Source organism: Dipodomys merriami, unplaced genomic scaffold, assembly GCF_024711535.1.
Source record: "Dipodomys merriami isolate MVZ:Mamm:240054 unplaced genomic scaffold, mDipMer1.0.p SCAF_2, whole genome shotgun sequence".
Classification (NCBI taxonomy): domain Eukaryota; kingdom Metazoa; phylum Chordata; class Mammalia; order Rodentia; family Heteromyidae; genus Dipodomys; species Dipodomys merriami.
Window position 1 is genome coordinate 70,097,369 of NW_027203381.1, and position 18,670 is coordinate 70,116,038.

The 18,670-nt window shown below is 44.3% G+C and overlaps 1 protein-coding gene across 1 annotated transcript in view; it reads left to right on the forward strand.

The window, feature by feature from the left end:
• Snx4 (sorting nexin 4) overlaps positions 1 to 18,670 on the forward strand; it is a 66,065-nt gene that overhangs the window by 23,688 nt on the left and 23,707 nt on the right. The gene's annotated exons all lie outside the window — the stretch shown is intronic.

Sequence of the window (18,670 nt, forward strand, 5' to 3'; positions counted from 1 at the left end):
AGTTTTAGGGGTTACTTCTCTAACTTTGTTGGTGCGTTTAGGCTCTTAGTCCTTTAATGTGGCAGTTTAGTTCAGTTAGTGGAATTTTGTTTTGTTTTGCTTTGGTGCTGAGGCTTAAACCTTGGACCTCTGGTTCTCCCCCCCCCCCCCCCCCCCACACACACACAGCTGCATAGCTGGCACTCTACTACTTGTGTTTGTGTTCTGGCTTTTTACTGTTAATTGGAAATAAGATTCTTTCAAATTTGTCTGCCAGTGCTGAGTTCAAATTGAGATCCTTGGATCTCAGCTTTCTGAGTAGCTAGCTATAATTATAGTTGTGATTTACTGGCACAAGCCAGGAAAAGGTTTTTCTCTTAGAAATGTGCTTAGACAGGTCAGATACTAGTGGCTTACATATGCAGTCCTAGTTACTAGACTGAGAGGATTGAAATTCCAGACCAGCTGAGGCAGAAAAGTTCAAGACCTCTTCTCAGTGAAGAGTTGGAGGAGATGATAAGTACCTGTTTTTTGTTTCTTTTTTGTCGGTCATGGGGCTTGAACTCTGGGCCTGGGCGCTGTCCCTCAGCTCTTCAGCTCAAGGCGAGTGCTCTACCACTTGAGCTACAGCGCCACTTCCAGTTTTCTGGTGGTTTATTGGAGATAGGAGTCTCACAGTCTCTCCTGCCCGGGCTGGCTTTGAACCGCAATCCTCAGATCCCAGCCTCCTGAGTAGCTAGGATTACAGGCGTGAGCCACCAGCGCCCGGCAAGTGCCTGTTTTTTACCTAGGACAGGAAGCCTAACAGGCAGATATCAAGGTGAGACCCTATCTTAAGCTAAGTTTGTGAATTTGGTGGGTACACATTTATTAGAGGTTCAAGTAGGCATTATTCTATTTTATTGATACTTTAATGTTTTTTGTTAGTATTTTTTATTAAATATTTTCAATCTTAAATATTTTATCAACTGAATTTATTTTAATGATCTTCTGAGGTTATCTGAATTGCTAAATTTTATTTACCATGCATATTTTTTTCCCAGTCCTGGGGCTTGAACTCAGGGCCTGGGCGCTGTCCCTGGGCTGCTTTTGCTCAAGGCTAGAACTTTACCACTGGAGCCACAGCCCCACTTTTATCTACCTTTTTCTGAGCAGTTTATTGGAGATAAGATCGCAGGGACTTTCCTGCCTGGGCTGGCTTTGAACCACTATCCTCAGATCTGAGTCTTTTGAGTAGTTTGAATTACAGGCATGAGCCACTGGTGCCTGGCTCATATTTTTTTTCTTACATGTTTATCTGTCCCCAAAGGACGCTGTTAAAAGCACTGAGAAGACTGGGAGCTTGCTTCTTGTATGTGGCTTACACTTTGTAAATGCCTTTTGCACTGCATTAATGGTATATTTTTCTTATTTTGCATTTTAATATTTTGATTCAATGAATATGCCACATTTAGCATCTAAACTGTTCATAACTCAAAAATTGTGATGCTTGACATTCTCATTATTGATGTGCTATAATTGTGTATTATTCTTCATTATATTTCTGCACTTGGGTATGTTTTCCCACTATAAGATACCTCCATTTGTTTTATTAATATTTCTTTTTTTTTCCAAACTGTCAGGTCTAATAACCTTTTCTTCACCTTAGTACTATCATTTAATATACTACCATTGTAGTATATTAAATACAAACAAGAAAATTCAGTGTTCCTTGTGTAGAATATTAAAAATACATGAATGCACCAACATCTAATGTTAAATAATGGAAAAACTTGAGGAAATAGAACTTTTTCCTTTAGAAATTTTTTCTTAAAAATGAAAAGAATTATGAAAACTACCCCATAAATCAGCATAAGAATGTATCAGAAAATAATGAGTATGTTAATATGGAGGTAGTTTATAAAATAACACCACTAATACAATATGCTAAGAGAAAACATCTTCCTTTGCAATAAACCATCATATGAGCCCCTTTGCTGGCAACCAATGGACTATTTGGTGTCCCTAGAATTTGGACCACCTCCCAGCAGCCTCTGCCCTGTCTGGCCTCCAGTTACCCAGAGAATGTCACCCAGCTGCCATGTCCTAAAGTATGTGAAAGAGGATAGGAGCGCACTTCTCTAGGCGGTGACTGCAAGGTCTTCAGATGGTAACTATCATAAACTCATCGTTCGCATTGATCTGGAGAAGAAAGGGAAGGTGGGCTTGTTATCCAAGCCTGCAAGTTCTTGGTGTTGCTGGATATTGGGCAGCGGTGGCACAATCTGCTTGGTGGTAGCATTCTCCAGGGTACTAGGCACCACAGCTTCTCCTTGGACATGCTCCTCGTTGTCTTCAAGTTGTACCATTTTGAAACCTTGCTGCTCCTCCATAACTTCCATCTCCGTGGTACCCCACAGGTGTAAGGGGGCCTCAGCAACAGAGGTCTGAGTGGCTGCCAGCATCTTGTCCTGGCACTCTGTGCCTTCACCTACAAGGTGCAACAGCAGCTCCTGCAGCTCCTCCTTCTCCTTTTCCTGGGACAGCTGGTTGATGCGCTTGTCTTTCTCCTGGCATAACTCATCAGGACTTCCATCTGTTCTTTATAGAACACTCTGGATTTTTCAGTGGTGCTGATGTGTTCTGACAGCTGGCTGCATCAATGTTGCAGGTCATCCGATTGATTCTGGTGGTCCACCTTGTCAGGCAGTTCATGGATGAAGCAGATTTTCAGCTTATTCTTGGGCACCTGTGTGTCCTGCTCCCTCTCTGCATACACTTCATGGTTCCAGCTCTTGGGGAAGAGGACATGGTGCTCCAGCTTTATCTGCAACTGGGCTGACAGGCTGGCCAGGCACAGGCAATGGGCATGGTGCTCCTGCAACTGTCAGCTGAACTTCACTTTATTTGATTCAGCTACTGACAGCATTGAAGGTAAAATCCCACATCATTTGTGGCTTGTCTATGTCCTCAGGGACAGTCATATCAGGAGGAGTTGCCTCCTCACCCCTTCCTTCTTTGCTTAGGCCTTTACCTTCCATAGGGAAAAACAAGAAGCTCAACAGGGCCCACAGCTGCTCATTCTCCTGTCTTGTTGCTTCTGGGCACTTCAATGTGTCCTGTAACTTTTGAGGCACCATCTGGTACCCCAACTTGCTCTGCACCTGCTCTTGCTTCAGCTGCTCTAGCAGCTGGGTGTGTCTTAGCAGGTGCTGCTGCAGGGCCGCCTCCTCTGAGGTCAGCTGCTGACTGGAGGTCATGTGCTGTCCACAGGTGGCTCTGAGCTCCTGCATTTGGGCCAGATTCTGGTTATGCTACTTATGCAGATTCTGAGCCACTTGGCTCTTTAACTCAACCATCTCTTTCCACTCTTCTAATGTCTCATATACCTGGCCCAGCTTCTTCTGCAGAGTTTTCTTTGCCTGCTGCTCTGAGTGAAGGATGTTGGTGAGCTCCTCCTTCTCACCACTCAGTCTGTGGAACGCATCCTGCAGCTGGGTCAGCTGATCTTTCAGCTCTCAGTTATGCATGAGTGTGCATTTCACAGTCACATGTTCCTATTCCATTGTCTTGAGGATCTTGTGCCGATCCTCAGCATGCTGATCCCATTCCTCAGCCTTCTTCTCCAGTATCCACAGCCGCTGCTCCTGCTCCAGGTTCTGGAGATTGAGGCTCTGGTTTTCCTGTATCTGGATGTGAAGTTGTTCCTCCGGGTTCTTGAACTCTTTCTGCAACTGGAAGGCCTGGGCCTGCAGCTGCTGCTCAGCCTGAGATGGCCCTGCAATGCAGGGGGCTGCAGAGGCGGCGGCTCTGCCAGCTGCTTTCTCAGTTCCAACAGCTCTAGGTCCAACAGCTGCCTCACCCCTTGCTCTTTCTCCTCTCTCAGTTGCTCATCTGCTCCAAGAGCTGCTGGACCTTCTCCTGCCACCTGGAGCTCTCCACCCTCAGGTCCTGCACAAAGTTCTCTCTCTCCAACTTTAATGTTGTCAACAACTCTTTCATGTTGTCCATTTGTCTTTCCAACTCTGCCTGCTCCACTAGTGCTTGTTGAAACCCGTGAACTGTGATCTTCATGTCTGCCTTCTGTGTCAGAAGCACTTCCAGCTTCTGCAGCTCAGTGTTCTCTTCCTCCAGGTCGTCACAGCTTCTGGCCTTTTCCTGGAACTGCACCTTCACATTACTCAGGGCTTTTGTGAGTTCTAGGTTGTTCTTGTTGGTCTCATTCTGCGTGGTGGAGACTGCAGTCAGTGTCATCTCTAGCAGTGTGACCCACTGCTCTGAAGCCTGCAGGCAGCTTTCAAGATCTTGGTGCTCCAGTTCTCTTTCATTGGCCACCTGCTGTTTGTGGGCCAGGGCAGATTATAAATCAAATTTTTCTGAAACCTACATCTGTATTGATAGCTTATAAGCTCTAACTTTGTTTTCAGAGCTTCCTGCACACAGGCCATCTTTTCATTTTCTTTCTCTTGTTCTGCAGGTCTTTATTTTTCTGCTTCAGTTGTTTGATCTCATTACTAAACTGCTGGCTTTGTATTCTGATGGAGTCCAGGGCAAGCACCAGGTGTTGGTAGCGCTTTTCCAGGCCCTCAGTGTTACTGGGACCTGTGACACTCTTGACCCTGGCAGCTCTGGCAGTACCCAGTGGAGGGAGAGAATCAGGGTCTGCATGGTCTTTGGCTGCACCTTCAGTTGAATTACAGTCTCCAGTTGTGTCTTTCTTGGGGTTACCTCCCTTTTTTTTTTTTTTTTTTTATTGTAAAGATTCTATACAGAGGGTTACAGTTACATGAGTGGGGTAATGAGTACACTTCCTCTTGAACATTGTTACCCCCTCCATTGTTTTCTCCCTACCATCCCCTCCCTCCCTCCCTTCCCCAAGGTTCTTTTTTTTTTTTTTTTTTGATTGTGATTAAGTGATTACTTAATTTCCGGAAATTCACAGTATTGTGGAATAATGATGCTCATTTAAAGTCACACGTTCATTCTAACTTTCCTGGAGCAAATTGTCTATCACAGTCTGTAATATATAACGGTGTTCATATGTTATATACCATACACGTGATCAGCAGCATGGGGATATTTAGTAGTGGTTCAACCAGATGAGTGGGAGTTCTTTGTTTCTTAAGTCCTGTTAGTTTTGTCATATCACCTAACATTTTGGATTTATCATCCGCTTATCAGGGAGACCATGTACTGTTTGTCTCTTCGTTCTTGGCTTACCTCGCTCAACATGATTCCTTCTAGCTCCATCCATTTCCCTGCAAATGCCATTATTTTGTCATTTCTAATGGCTGCATAATATTCCATTGTGTATAGATACCACAATTTTTGGATCCATTCATCTGTGGTGGGGCATCTAGGTTGTTTCCATATCCTAGCTATTGTGAACAGTGCTGCAATAAACATGGAGGTGCACGTGTCCTTGTATATTGGTTCCTGTTGTTCAGGGTAGATGCCTAGAAGTGGTATGACTGGGTCGTAAGGGAGGTCAATCTTTAGCTTTCTAAGGACCCTCCAGACTGCTTTCCAAAGTGGTTGTATGAGTGTACATTCCCACCAGCAGTGTAATAGCGTTCCTCGTTCTCCACATCCCCTCCAGCATTTGTCGTTGGCTGATTTGTGGATGTGGGACATTCTGACTGGGGTAAGGTGGTATCTCAGGGTTGTCTTTATTTGCATTTCCTTCACCACCAGGGATGATGAACATTTCCTCATGTGTTTCTTTGCCATTTTTATTTCTTCATTTGAGAAGTCCCTCTTTAGTTCCCTTGCCCATTTAGTAATTGGTTTGTTAGGTTTGGGAGGGATTAGTTTCTTGAGTTCCCTGTATATACAGGATGTTAACCCCTTGTCTGATATATTGCTGGTAAATATTTTTTCCCAATTAGTTGGTTGTCTTTCTAGCTTGGTTGCGATAGCTTTATCTGTGCAGAAGCTTTTTATTTTAAGGTAGTCCCATTTGTCGAGTCTCTCTCCAATTTGTTGTGACCCTGGGACTCTGTTCAGGAAGTTCCTTCCTGTGCCTATTAGTTCAAGTGTCTCTCCTACTCTGTCCTGCAGTAGTTTCAGAGATTCAGGTTTAATGTTAAGGTCTTTAATCCATTTTGAGTTGATGTTGGTGCATGGTGATAGGCTGGGGTCCACTTTTAGTTTTCTGCATGTGGCTGCCCAGTTTTCCCAGCACCAGCGGTTGAAGAGGCTGTGTTTCTTCCATTGTATGTCTTTGGCTCCTTTGTCGAATATCAGCTGGCTGTAGGCCTGTGGATTTATTTCTGGATCTTCTATTCTGTTCCATTGGTCTTCGGGTCTGTTTTTGTGCCAGTACCATGCTGTCTTTGTTATTATAGCTCTGTAGTAGAGTTTGAAGTTCGGCATGGATAGCCCTCCCATATTGTCTTTATCCCCTAGAATTGTTTTGGCTATTCTAGGTCTTTTGTTGTTCCATATGAATTTTTGGACTGTTTTCTGTATTTCAGAGATGTACGTCATTGGGATTTTAATAGGAATTGCGTTGAATTTGTATATTAGTTTTGGAAGTATTACCATCTTTACTATATTAAGTCGGCCTATCCAGGAGCATGGGAGGTCTTTCCATTTCCTAGTGTCTTCTGCAATTTCTTTCTTTAACTTTTTATAGTTCTCATTAAATAGTTCTTTTACATCTTTGGTTAGGTTAATTCCTAAATATTTTATTTTTCGGGAGGTTATTGTGAATGGGGTTGCTCCCTTTATTTCCCTCTCTTCCTGTACATTATCAGTGTATAGGAAGGCAACTGATTTTTGTGGGTTTATTTTGTATCCTGCTATTTTGCCAAAGTGATTTATGATTTCTAAGAGTTTGGGGATGGAGTTTTTGGGATCTTGGAGGTATAGTATCATGTCGTCTGCAAAAAGGGATAGTTTAACTTCTTCTTTTCCTATGCGGATCCCTTTAATGTCTTTTTCTTGCCTTATTGCCCTGGCTAAGGGTTCTAGGACTATATTGAAGAGGAGTGGAGACAGTGGGCATCCTTGCCTTGTTCCTGATTTTAGGAGAATTGGTTGTAGCTTTTCCCCATTAAGTATAATATTGGCTATTGGTCTGTCATTAATGGCTTTTATTGTTTTTAGAAATGTTCCTTCTATTCCTATTTTCTCCAGAGCTTTTAGCATGAATGAATGTTGAATTTTGTCAAAGGCCTTTTCTGCATCTGTAGCGATAATCATGTGATTCTTGACCTTGGCTCTGTTGATATGTTGGATTACATTTATTGACTTACGTATGTTAAACCATCCCTGTGTCTCTGGGATGAAGCCTACCTGGTCATAGTGAATTATTTTTTTTATGTGTTTCTGGATTCTGTTAGCTAGAATCTTGTTAAGGATCTTTGCATCTGTGTTCATCAAGGAGATTGGCCTGTAATTCTCCTTTTTGGTTGGGTCTTTGCCTGGTTTGGGGATGAGTGTGATATTGGCTTCGTAGAATGAGTTTGGGATAGCTCCTTCCTTCTCTGTTTCTCTGAAGAGCTTGAGGAGTATGGGTATTAGTTCTTGTTTGAAGGTCTTATAGAATTCTGCTGTGAATCCATCTGGTCCTGGGCTTTTTTTTGTTGGAAGACTTTTGATAGCTTCCTGTATCTCATTATAGGATATTGGCTTATTTAATTGGTTAACTTCTTCTTTGCTCAGTTTGGGCAACTTGTATTTCTCTAAAAATGCATCCATTTCTGCCCGATTTTCTTCCTTTAGAGAGTATAGCTTTTGAAAGTAGTCTGTTAGAATTGTTTGGATATCTTGGGTACGTGTGGTGATGTTTCCCGTGGCATCCCTAATCCTATTAATATGGGTTTCCTCTCTTCTTTTTTTAATTAATCTAGCCAATGGGCCATCAATTTTGTTTATTTTTTCAAAGAACCAGCTTTTTGTTTGGTTTATTTTGGTTATGGTTTTCTGATTTTCTAATTGGTTAATCTCTGCTTTTAATTTGGTTATCTGGCTTCTTCTAGTGGCTTTAGGTCCCATTTTTTCCTGTTTTTCTAGCTGTTTTAATTGCAACATGAGATTATTTACTTGGTCTGTCTCCATTCTCTTGATGTGGGCACTGAGGGCAATAAATTTGCCCCTCAGGACTGCTTTTGCTGTGTCCCACAAGTTTCTTTGTGAGGTGTTTTCATTTTCATTGAGTTGTAGGAAATGCTTTATTTCTTCTCTGATCTCTTCTGTTATCCAGGCATTGTTAAGGAGTGTGCTGTTCAATTTCCATGTATTGGAGAAATTTCTGCGGTATGCTTTGTTATTGAGAGCTAGCTTGATTCCACTGTGGTCAGATAGGATACAGGGGATTATGTCGATCCCTTTGTATTTGCTTAAGTTCCTTGCATGAACTATGATATGGTCTATTTTGGAGAAAGTTCCATGAGCTGCTGAGAAGAATGTGTACTGTGTTGTTTTAGGGTGAAATACTCGGTAGATGTCAGTTAATTCCGCTTGCAGTATGGCCTCTCTTAATTCGGTAGCTTCTTTGCCAATCCTCTGGTTGGTAGACCTGTCCTTTGGTGAGAGTGGTGTGTTAAAGTCTCCTAGTATTATCGTATTGGGATCTATTTTATTCTGTAAGTTTGAGAGCATTTGTTTGACATATCTGGGTGCACCAATATTTGGGGCATATAAGTTGATGATGGTTATATCCTCCTCTTGGATTGTTCCCTTTATTAATATGTAGTGTCCGTCCTTGTCTTTCTGTACTGATTTTAATGAAAAGTTTATTTTGTCAGATATCAGGATAGCTACACCTGCTTTCTTACTGGGGGCGTTTGATTGGTAGATCCTTTTCCACCCCTTCACTCTGAGTTTGTTTGTATGTTTGGCTGAGAGGTGGGTCTCCTGAAGGCAACAGATGGATGGGTCTTGTTTTCTGATCCAGTCCTCAGTTCGTTTTCTTTTAATTGGTGAATTCAGCCCATTTATATTAAGAGAAAGTATAGAGAGATGCATTGTTGTCCCTGCCATTCCGTTTTCCTAAGTTTTTCTTTTTTCCTTTCCTCCTGTGCTTGCTCAGTTAGACTTTGAGTAACGCCTGTTTGGGGCAGGCCCCAGTTCCTGGCTGCTTTCTTCAGGTTGTGTCCCCCCTCTTAGAATTCTTTGTAATGCTGGCTTAATGTTTATGTATTCATTTAGTTTTTCTTTGCTATTAAAAGTTTTCAGTTCTCCATCAAATGTGAATGCTAGCTTTGCCGGGTAGATCAGTCTGGGTTGGCAGTTATTGGCTCTCAGGGCTCGTATGGTGCTTTCCCAGGCTTTTCTTGCATTCATTGTTTGTGTGGAGAGATCTGCAGTAATTCTTATTTTTTTCCCATTGTAGTATAGCTCCTTCTTCATTTTTGCTGCATGCAGGATTGTTTCCTTATTATTCAGATCTATCATTTTTACTATAATGTGTCTAGAAGTGTTTCTCCTGGGGTCTTGCTTGTTGGGTGTTCGATAAGCTTTTGTGATGTAGTTAAGATGGTCTTTTTTGAGGTGGGGAAAATTTTCATTGATTATATTGTTAAATAGGTGGTGCATTCCCTTGCTCTGGAATTCCTCACCTTCGTCCACTCCAATTATGCGAAGGTTAAATTTTTTAGCATTATCTGCTTGCTCTTGAATATCCCTTTGGTTTAATTTGAGTAATTTTTCCATATCTGTCACTTTTTGGTCCAGTTGGTGTATTCTGTCTTCTGTATCTGACACTCGACCTTCCATTTCATTCACTCTGTTGACAGTGGCTTCTATTGTGGTTTGCATGGAGGAAATGGATCCCTTTATGGATTCAATGTTGGTTCTCAGAGTACTGATCTCACCTCTCAATGAGGTATGCATTACCTCTAATTTGGCGTTTATCTCACTTCTTACTGAGGTTTGTGCAGCTTCTATTTTTGCATGCATCTCTTGTTTGATACCCTGTATCTCTTTGGATAGATCATCCTTGTGCTCTTTCAATTTCTGATCAATTTCTCGCTTTATTTCTTGAGTCATTGCCTCCAGCAACCCTTGGAAGTAGCCTTTGTCTTCCATTCCTGCTTTGCTCCCACTGGGGCTCTCCCCTGTGTGGCTGCTGGCTTTTGAGGTGAGCTTGCTGTCCTGGGTGGTAGTAAACCTTGTGATTTTTCTCTGTGATTTTCGCATGGAGGTTCAGGAGACTGCTCTTCAATTTTGTTTTGGTGTGTCTGTCTTTGCTTGGTTGCTGATTCTGTATTGGTAGAGAGAGTCTGTGCCTGATCTGGGTTCTGTTGGGAGCCTATTTCCAGCTGCTATTCTGTCTTACTTAGGATTCTCAGCTCTCTGCTGTAGATTGCTGGCAGTTCCCGCCTTTGGAAGGGTTGAGCAGCCTAGACTGCTTGTGTTTGCTCCTACGGGTGCTCTTGTGAAGAACAGATGCTCTGCATGCACTCTCCCAAATGCTGGAGTCTGCTATGGGCTCCTGATGTGTTTTTGTTTGTTTGTTTTGGGCTGGTTGTGGGCTTGAACTCTAGGTTTGGGTGCTGTCCCTCAGCTTTTCAGCTCAAGGCTGGCACCCTACCGTTTGAGCCACAGCACCACTTCTGACCCTTTTTGTTTTTGTGATGCTGAGGAATCAGATCCAGGGCCTCATACATCCAAGACTATCACTCTATTGCTGAGCCGCCTTAACAGTCTGAGCTCCTGCTTACTATCAGGTGCTGGCAGCCTGTGTTGCCCAATTCCCAGTCTAGGGTATATGGGTGGAGTTTTGGTGGGGTTTGGGCTTCTCTTGTCCTGGGCCTCCAGGTCTTTTGTTGTCACAGGCGTGCTTCCCGGGGGAGTGTTGTTTCCTGGTTTTCTCCCCTCTGTTGAGGCGTATGCTCAGCTTTTTACTTCAATTGGGAGGAGTTGGTTGTGTTGTTCAGGCGCCGGATCCCCGGGCCTGGTTCCGGCCCCAGCCTGGAGCGCGCTTGTTAGGCCTGTGCTGATGTGTATACCACCTAGGTTATGCAGCCTGGAGCGCACTCGTTAGGCCTGTGCTGATGTGTATACCACCTAGGTTATACAGCCTGGGGGACACAGTTCAAATTTCTTCTACTGTTGGTAGTCTTGACCCAGGGGCGCTGTTCCTGGCTTGGGCATTTAAGCTCCCTTCCAGGGGTGCTCTTGCTCTAGCCTGGCCAGCTGAGTGTGCTCCACGGGCTGGTGGAGCTCTCAAACAGTTCCCAGTTTTAGTGGGTCCTGTGGTCCGGGTGTTGGGGTAGGGAGTCTAGGTCAGGGTCTGGGGATTCCCTCCAGCTCTGGTCTCCCTTGAGGGATACACTTCCCCTGTGGGGTACTCACCCTGGAGCTGGTTGTTTCTGTGTGGTGTAGGTCGTCAGTTGTTGTTGCAATCTGGGCTGGGTTGGGCGGTGGTGGCTCTGTGTGATTCTTTTCTGTCTCTGCCTCTGTCGAAGCTGTTGGGTCAAGAGTGTCCCCGCTCAGACAGCTTCTTCGCGGTACCTCTGGGGCCCGAGTGGCCCCGCCGGGTCGTTGCGATCGTGATCGGGCGGGCGGGTGGGTGGTCTGCAGACAGTTCCCTTTGCGCGCTGCTGGCGGTTTTGGCAGGATGGAACCTCTCTGCTCGGGTGGAGAGTGCCGGGTCGTTGCGATCGCGATCGGGCGGGCGCGCTGCTGGTGCCGAGCGGCTTTGGCGGGATGGAGCCTCTCTGCTCAGGTGGAGAGTGAGGGGTGGGGGTGGGATCCTCGTGGAGACTCCCGGCTGGTAGGCTTCTCTGTTCCTGGCGATCCGCTGTTCTGTAAACCAGTACCTGGTGATCTGAAAGCGGCCCCCTGTGTCTCTGCTGTGTCTCTTGGGGCTCCCGCAGCCCCCGCCGGGCCGGCTGGCCGGCGGCTTGGCGCACTGCCGCGCGGCCAGTAAAGGTTGGGGGAGGGGTCTTCGCTTTTCTTCTGAAATTCTTCTTTTCCTCTGTTTCTTTTTTGTTATTCTCCGCCTCTGGTTTTTCTCTGAGTGTTCGTCTTTTTGTTGTTGTCGGTCTCTTGGGGAGATTAAGCGTTGGAGCTCGAACTCTCTTTTTGGTTGGAGAGAGCTGTGGCGTTTCCCTACTGCCCCGTCGCCATCTTGGTCCCCCCTCCGGTTACCTCCCTTTTTAATGTTCCTCTTTTTCTTGGATTCTGCAAGTCCATCAGGACAATTCCTCTGCTGATATTCTTGCAGTACTTTCTTTCCTGCAGCTAATTTTGTAAGTCTTGTTTAGATATCCCAGCGCTGGGACAGTGAAGGGGGGGGGGCACATTCCCAAACATATGACCTCAGAAGAGAGACAATCCATCGAGGCATAGTTAAAGGTGCACAAAAGAAGTTTATTTACACTATTTATATCAGAAAGGGGTCCTGTGACTATCTTGTCCTGGGCTAGATACCCAGAACCAAGGGTAGCCTGGAAACACCAAACCTCCAAGCCTCCAATGGGCAGCCCCGACCTTTATTAGTTGGTCTGCAAACCACCAATTAGTCTGCAAATCTCCAATCTCAGACCTCCAAAGTTCCAAAGAAGAAGGCTTTTCCTTTTCTTCCCTTCCACCTTCTCTGCAGGCCTCTCCACTCTCCACATGCCTGCCCTACTCTGCTCCGGGATGCGCCTCTCCACAGGCCTGTCTAGAAGAAGGTCCCAAATGGCCCCTCGAGGAAGCCCCTAGTGACCTCCGGAGGAGGTACCAAATACCCCACAAGGAGGCCCCAAATGACCTCTCAAGGAGGCTTACCCTGCCTTCCTCAGGCCTGCTGTACCTCTACTCCAGCAGGCTTTCCCCTCCTGTTGTCCCTCTTTCCTCTCCGCCTCTCTACTCCCCCACTCCAACGGACTATTCTTCACTCTACTTCCCCTGCTCTCTACCCTACTCCCTTCAGGACTCCTAATCTTTCCTCTGCTCTCCTCTGGACTCCCCTCGGGGCTCCCCTGGGGACTGGGGTCCTTCTCCCACTCTCCTCCCTTTCAGGACTCCCTTCGGGACTCCTTGTCTTTTCACTACTTTCCTCTCCTGCAAATTCCCCTCAGGCCTCGGAACATGCAGCCTATATACAGCCTTCACCCCTCCTCCTTTCGGCAGCATGCCCCATCCCTTCGGTAGCATGGCATGCCCCTCTGGTGGCATGCCCTGTGGGGCGGTGATGACAGCTTCTCCATGTCCTGTCCCCTCAGGTGAGGCTCTTGATGCCCCGCCCCCTGCTGATTATTGGGGCCCCCCCTGGTTATTACACCAGGTCCTCTCAATTCACCTCTATTCTCCCAATCACCACCAACGACATTTACTTCCTGTATCTCCAAAATCACTTTGATTCTTATGCCACTTAGCACCTCCGCCTCCCTCAACTGCTAGTGGTGGTGTAAGCCAACAGAGAGAATAATAGTGCTACTGGGCAGCATGGCCTCAATTGTATCCCATTGGCCAGAGAAAAACATGAAAATAGAGGCTGTGGCTAGAATTTTGTGATCCAGGCAGAATGGGTGGAGCCATGATGATGGCTGCTCCTATAGCCCCTGCCCATATAACCTAGTCCAGTTTGGCTGGGGAAGGGTGGGACCTGCATTACCTGGATAGATACAGTTTTTGTTTTGTTTTGTTTTTGTTTTTGTCAGTCGTGGAGCCTGAACTCTGGGCCTGGGCACTGTCCCTCAGGTCTTCAGCTCAAGGCTAGCACTCTACCACTTGAGCCACAGCACCATTTCTGGCCTTTTCTGTTTTTGTGGTGCTGAGGAATTGAATCCAGGGTCTCATGCATGCAAGGTAGGCACTCTACCACTGAGCCACCTTCGCAGCCCACACAGTTTTTAGTTCTATCAGTTTTGGGGCTTGAACTCAGGGCCTTGGCTCTGTCCCTGAGCTTTTGTGCTCAAGGCTAGCACTCTTGAGCATTTTTTGTAGTTTAGTGGAGATAAGCATCTCACAGACTTTCCTGCCCTGGCTGGCTTCAAACTGCAATACTCAGATTTCAGCCTCTTAAGTAGCTAGGATTACAGGCGTGAGCTACCAGCGACCCCCTATGTGCATAGTTTTACAAGTCACCTTTCTTGGCTTCCATCATACAACTGTGGTCACCAGAATTTCCACTAGACCACTTTCTGAAGGGCACCAAGAAACCTAATATCTACATCCAATGTTTTCAGGTCTTCACTCCATGCAGAATTATCTCTGTTGTTCTGACCATATTTGCTGACACTTGTATTCTGATCAGAGAGCCCCTGAGGTTCATAATGGCCTTGATATAACCTACTCTTCCAGTTTCCCTGGGACAGTGGGGTTGAGGGACATCTTGGGTCCAGGGCTTCTCTCCATGAATATTGGCCATGCTGCATGCAGCACATCTAGACCATGCAAAGCAAATATTTCCTAGACTAGGGAATCTGAGACAATAGAAATCCATCTCTTTTATACATTTTAATGAAATCTTACTGCAGCACATGTTCCATATACTTTGTCTGTTATCTTAGAGGATTCAGAAACACAATCATGAGAGTAATGTGGCTCCACAGTGAAGTCTTTATTAAGTGTGAGAAGTGTACTCATTTCTTTTTTTTTTTTTTAATGCCAGGCTCCTATGAATTGATTGAAATGGGATGGATGTAGTCTGTTATTTGAGCAGTTAACTAACAAGCCATGTCCAGATGATGTCCAGTATGTCCAGAATCCAGTTTCCGGGGCAGCCCTCTACTACTCCAGAGCCCTTGGATATCTACTTAGGCACTGGAGTGATTGGTTGTCCTCCAATGACTGATGAATAGGATTTGTGTTTTAATCACCTGGTTGTCAGGTATCCAGGGTGATGGCGGTCCTCCATAGTTGCCCATTCTCATATTGTCACACTGATGTACAAGGAGGAAAGAATATAAATCATGCAAGTAGGCAAGAGCTGGGAACCTGGACAGAATGGGCACATGGTCCTGCTAACATTGTGCTCTCATTTTGTGTGGCCTGCTTTTCCTTCCAGTGAAAAATTCCTGTTGGATATATAGAATACACCTTTATGATAGCAGAAGACCAAGAGGTACAGTAGCTCATTGGTCTAGGAGTATGATTCTGTCAGGGTACAAGAGGTCTCAGGTTCAAATCCCACAACCAGCCCTCTTTTTCTTCCACCTGTGCACATTGCAGTGAAAGATGGCGATGCTGGAGAGACTTCCCTCCTTTGTTCACTTGTCTTGATGGTATTTTTTTCTTAAAAGAGATGTGCCTGAGGCTGATCGTATATTTTGTTACAAATATACTAAACCCATTAAAACAAAATCTAGACAACCAGATTTAAGAAGTAACATTATGGGCTGGGAAGGTGGCTCAGTGGTAGAGCGCTTGCCTTGCATGCCTGAGGCCCTGGGTTCGATTCCTCAGCACCACATAAGCAAAATGAAAAAAGCCGGAAGTGGCGCTGTGGCTCAAGTGGTAGAACGCTAGCCTTGAGCTGAAGAGCTGAGGGACAGCGCCCAGGCCCAGAGTTCAGGCCCCACGACCGGACCCAAAAAAAAAAAAAGAAGTAACATTATTTACGTTGTTACTTTAAAATCTACTCTTTCCTGTAGAAATAAGCAATGCTTGTTATGCCCAGATAAGGATTCCCAAAGACCACCAAGTAGCCAATTCCCATGCAAGCACACCAGAGTCGTTTATTGCAAGCTCGAGCCTGGACTCATAACTGTCACGGAGAGTTGAGAGTGGACCCTTCAGTTAACAGGGTTTTTATAGGGTATAGGGTTGAGGTGGGGGGGGGTACCTAGCTTAGCAGTTACATGACTGGTTGACATTTAGTGAGTGAATCTTGTAACAATCTTATTGGCTAGAGTGCCTGGGCTAAGCCGTTAAGAATTAACTATATTAACTATGCTATCTTAAGAAACATCTGGAGCTTTAGGTACTTTCCTGTTATCTGCTGATGGCTATTGCTAGGGGAATTACAGACAAAACATTTTTCTAGGAACCTAAGTTCTTACTTTCAGTAAAAGTCTTTACAGTGGGTACTTTCTGTAAAGGCCTTCACAATGGATTCTTTTGGTGAAGGCCTTTACAATGGAGTCTAAGTCCAGAATGGCTGTATGTTGGCTAAGGCCTCTCATGCTACCCTCTTCTATGCTTTCTGTGCAGTAGAAGTTTCATTTACTGTAGCTTTTAGTTACCACTTGATCCAAAAAAACAAAACTATGACTTTCATTATATCAAGTATAGAATCATTTTCTTCTTTTAAAAGAAAGCTAGGCCTCATAGTCACATACTTACAATTATAATTTGGGGCTGGGCACTGGTAGTGGTTCAGGCCTGTAATTCTAGTTACTCAGGAGGCTGATATCTGAGGATCAATTTGAAGCCAGCCTAACTGTCCCTAAGACTCTTTTTTTTTTTTTTTGTCGGTCGTGGGGCTTGAACTCTGGGCTTGGGCACTGTCCCTCAGCTCTTCAGCTCAAGGCCAGCGCTGTACCACTTGAGCCACAATGCCACTTCTGGTTTTCTAGTGGTTTATTGGAGATAAGAGTCTCTCGGAGTTTCCGGCTGGCTTTGAACGTGATCCTCAGATCTCAGCCTCTGGAGTAGCTAGGATTACAGGCGTGAGCCACCGGCACCTGGCCCCTGAGACTTTATCTCCAGTTAACCACCAGAAAACCAGAAGTGGAGCTATATCTCAAAAAGGTAGAACACCAGCCTTGAGCAAGAGCTCAGGGACAGTACCCAGGCCCTGAGTTCAAGACTCAGGACCACCAAAAATAAAAAAAATAAATTCTTGGGTTATTCCTTAAGTTTCCAAACTTTCATGTTATACCACTTTTTTATGCTGAGTTTGAGAGCAACAAGTATGGATGAATAAATATATTGAGTAAGTTCTCTTCAAGGCATTTAAGATACCCTATTATATAAATATAAGATACCCTTGCTGCCACAGATAGGCAGCAAGACCTGAAGAAGAGGGTTGGTACTGACTGACAATTTTGCTTCCCACTCAGACTTTGAAGTCTGCTTTCAGGACTTGATTTCAGGTAATAGTTGATTGTACCAGTTGTAAATATGAGTAGGAGACTCTGTATACTTTCAGTACTTTCATTTTAATGGGATGGAGAAAACAAAAGCCATAGGAAAATCTGAAATCACTATGAAATAAACCCTAGACTATTGGACCCTACATTGTGTTTGTGCCCTTGAGCTGAGATTAAGAAGCATTCAGGACAAAGCCTTGATGGAGGTTCTTTTCAGGATAAGTCTTGAATAATGAATATGAATTGATTAGGAGAGGTCCCTGTATGGATTTAAAGTAGGTGGTGGAGGGGTGCGGGGGAGGGGGGGGAAGGGGGGGAGGGGGGATTGATCACCAGCAAGAAAAAAAAGGAAAAGTATAATATGGAGCCCTGAGGATGGGGCTCCAGTGGTACAATACCAGTCTAAGTCTGAGCCCTAAATTGAAACCTCAGTGATGCAAAACAAACAAACAAAAAACCCCAAACAAACAAAAAGCTAGGCTATGGAAGGAAGAAGGAAGTGTAGAGTCTTTAGCGATCCTAGGGACTATTAGGAGAATAGAAAGTAAAGTTGGTTCTATCTTAGGTAACACCTTCAAACTTAGTAAGTTTGCATGTTGATTTTACCTGTCTCATAGACACGAGTTTTAGATTTTTAGTATCTGGGAAGAAAGTTTTATATCATTGTCTCCCTCTTTGTTTTTCCATTTAGACCACAACATGTTGGATATATGTTTTTCAGTCTTTAATTTTTCTAAGAACATCTAACTATTAAGGGTATGAGAGTCTTCATTTTAATATACAGCCATCGCTGGGCACCTCTGGCTCACACTTATAATCCTAGTTACTCAGGAGGCTGAGATCTGAAGATCACACTTTGAAGCCAGCCCAGGCAGAAAAGTCTGTACGACTCTTATCTCTTATCTGTGCCTTGAGCACAGAATCTCAGGGACAGTGTGCAGGCCCAGAGTTCAAGCCCTAGGACTGGCAAAACACATAAAATAATATGTTGACATGCCTACATTTTGATTTTGGCAAGAATGGTAGACCTTATTTCTGGAAAATTCATTCCTTCATTCTTTAGTGCATACTGTTATCAGAGGCATGATGAATTTTTTCAGTGTTTACCTTTAGGTCTTCTGAAGTCTCTAAAACTGATTTTTCCCAAGATGCATGTTTATCCCTTCATCAACAATGCAATTGTATATAATCTTTTACTTCTGACTCTCAGCAATGTGATTCCCTAGAATACTAGTTATTTCCTTATGAGCATTATTCAAGAAATTGTGCCAACTTTAGAAACTTCTGGCTTACCCAGTTTAGGTATTGTAAGCTTTAAACTATGTTTATTCCCCTGAACTTTTTTCATAACCCAATATGACATCTAAGAATTTTGTAGTTATTGCCCCCTCTAGAGTTGGCAGTCTGGAAAGGAAAGGTCTGTAGGGGATCTGATCAGGTCTAGAGATGTTCGACTAATCTTAGAGAATTTTCCTGGTTCCTAGGACTCAGCACAAAGTGATTGAGGACTTTACAAACTGTCACTTGTGCTTCAATTCAAATCAACTTCCACAGAAAAATTATGCCAGCTCAAACATAATTGGGTGTACATATTGAGAGCAATTCATAGTTATCAAGCATACTATATTTTAATTTTATTTAGATGTTTTACATTTTGTATACTGAGGATTGGACCTAGAGTCTTGTACAAGTTAGGCAAGTGCTATTTAGTTGTTTAAGAAATTGTTTGAGGGCTG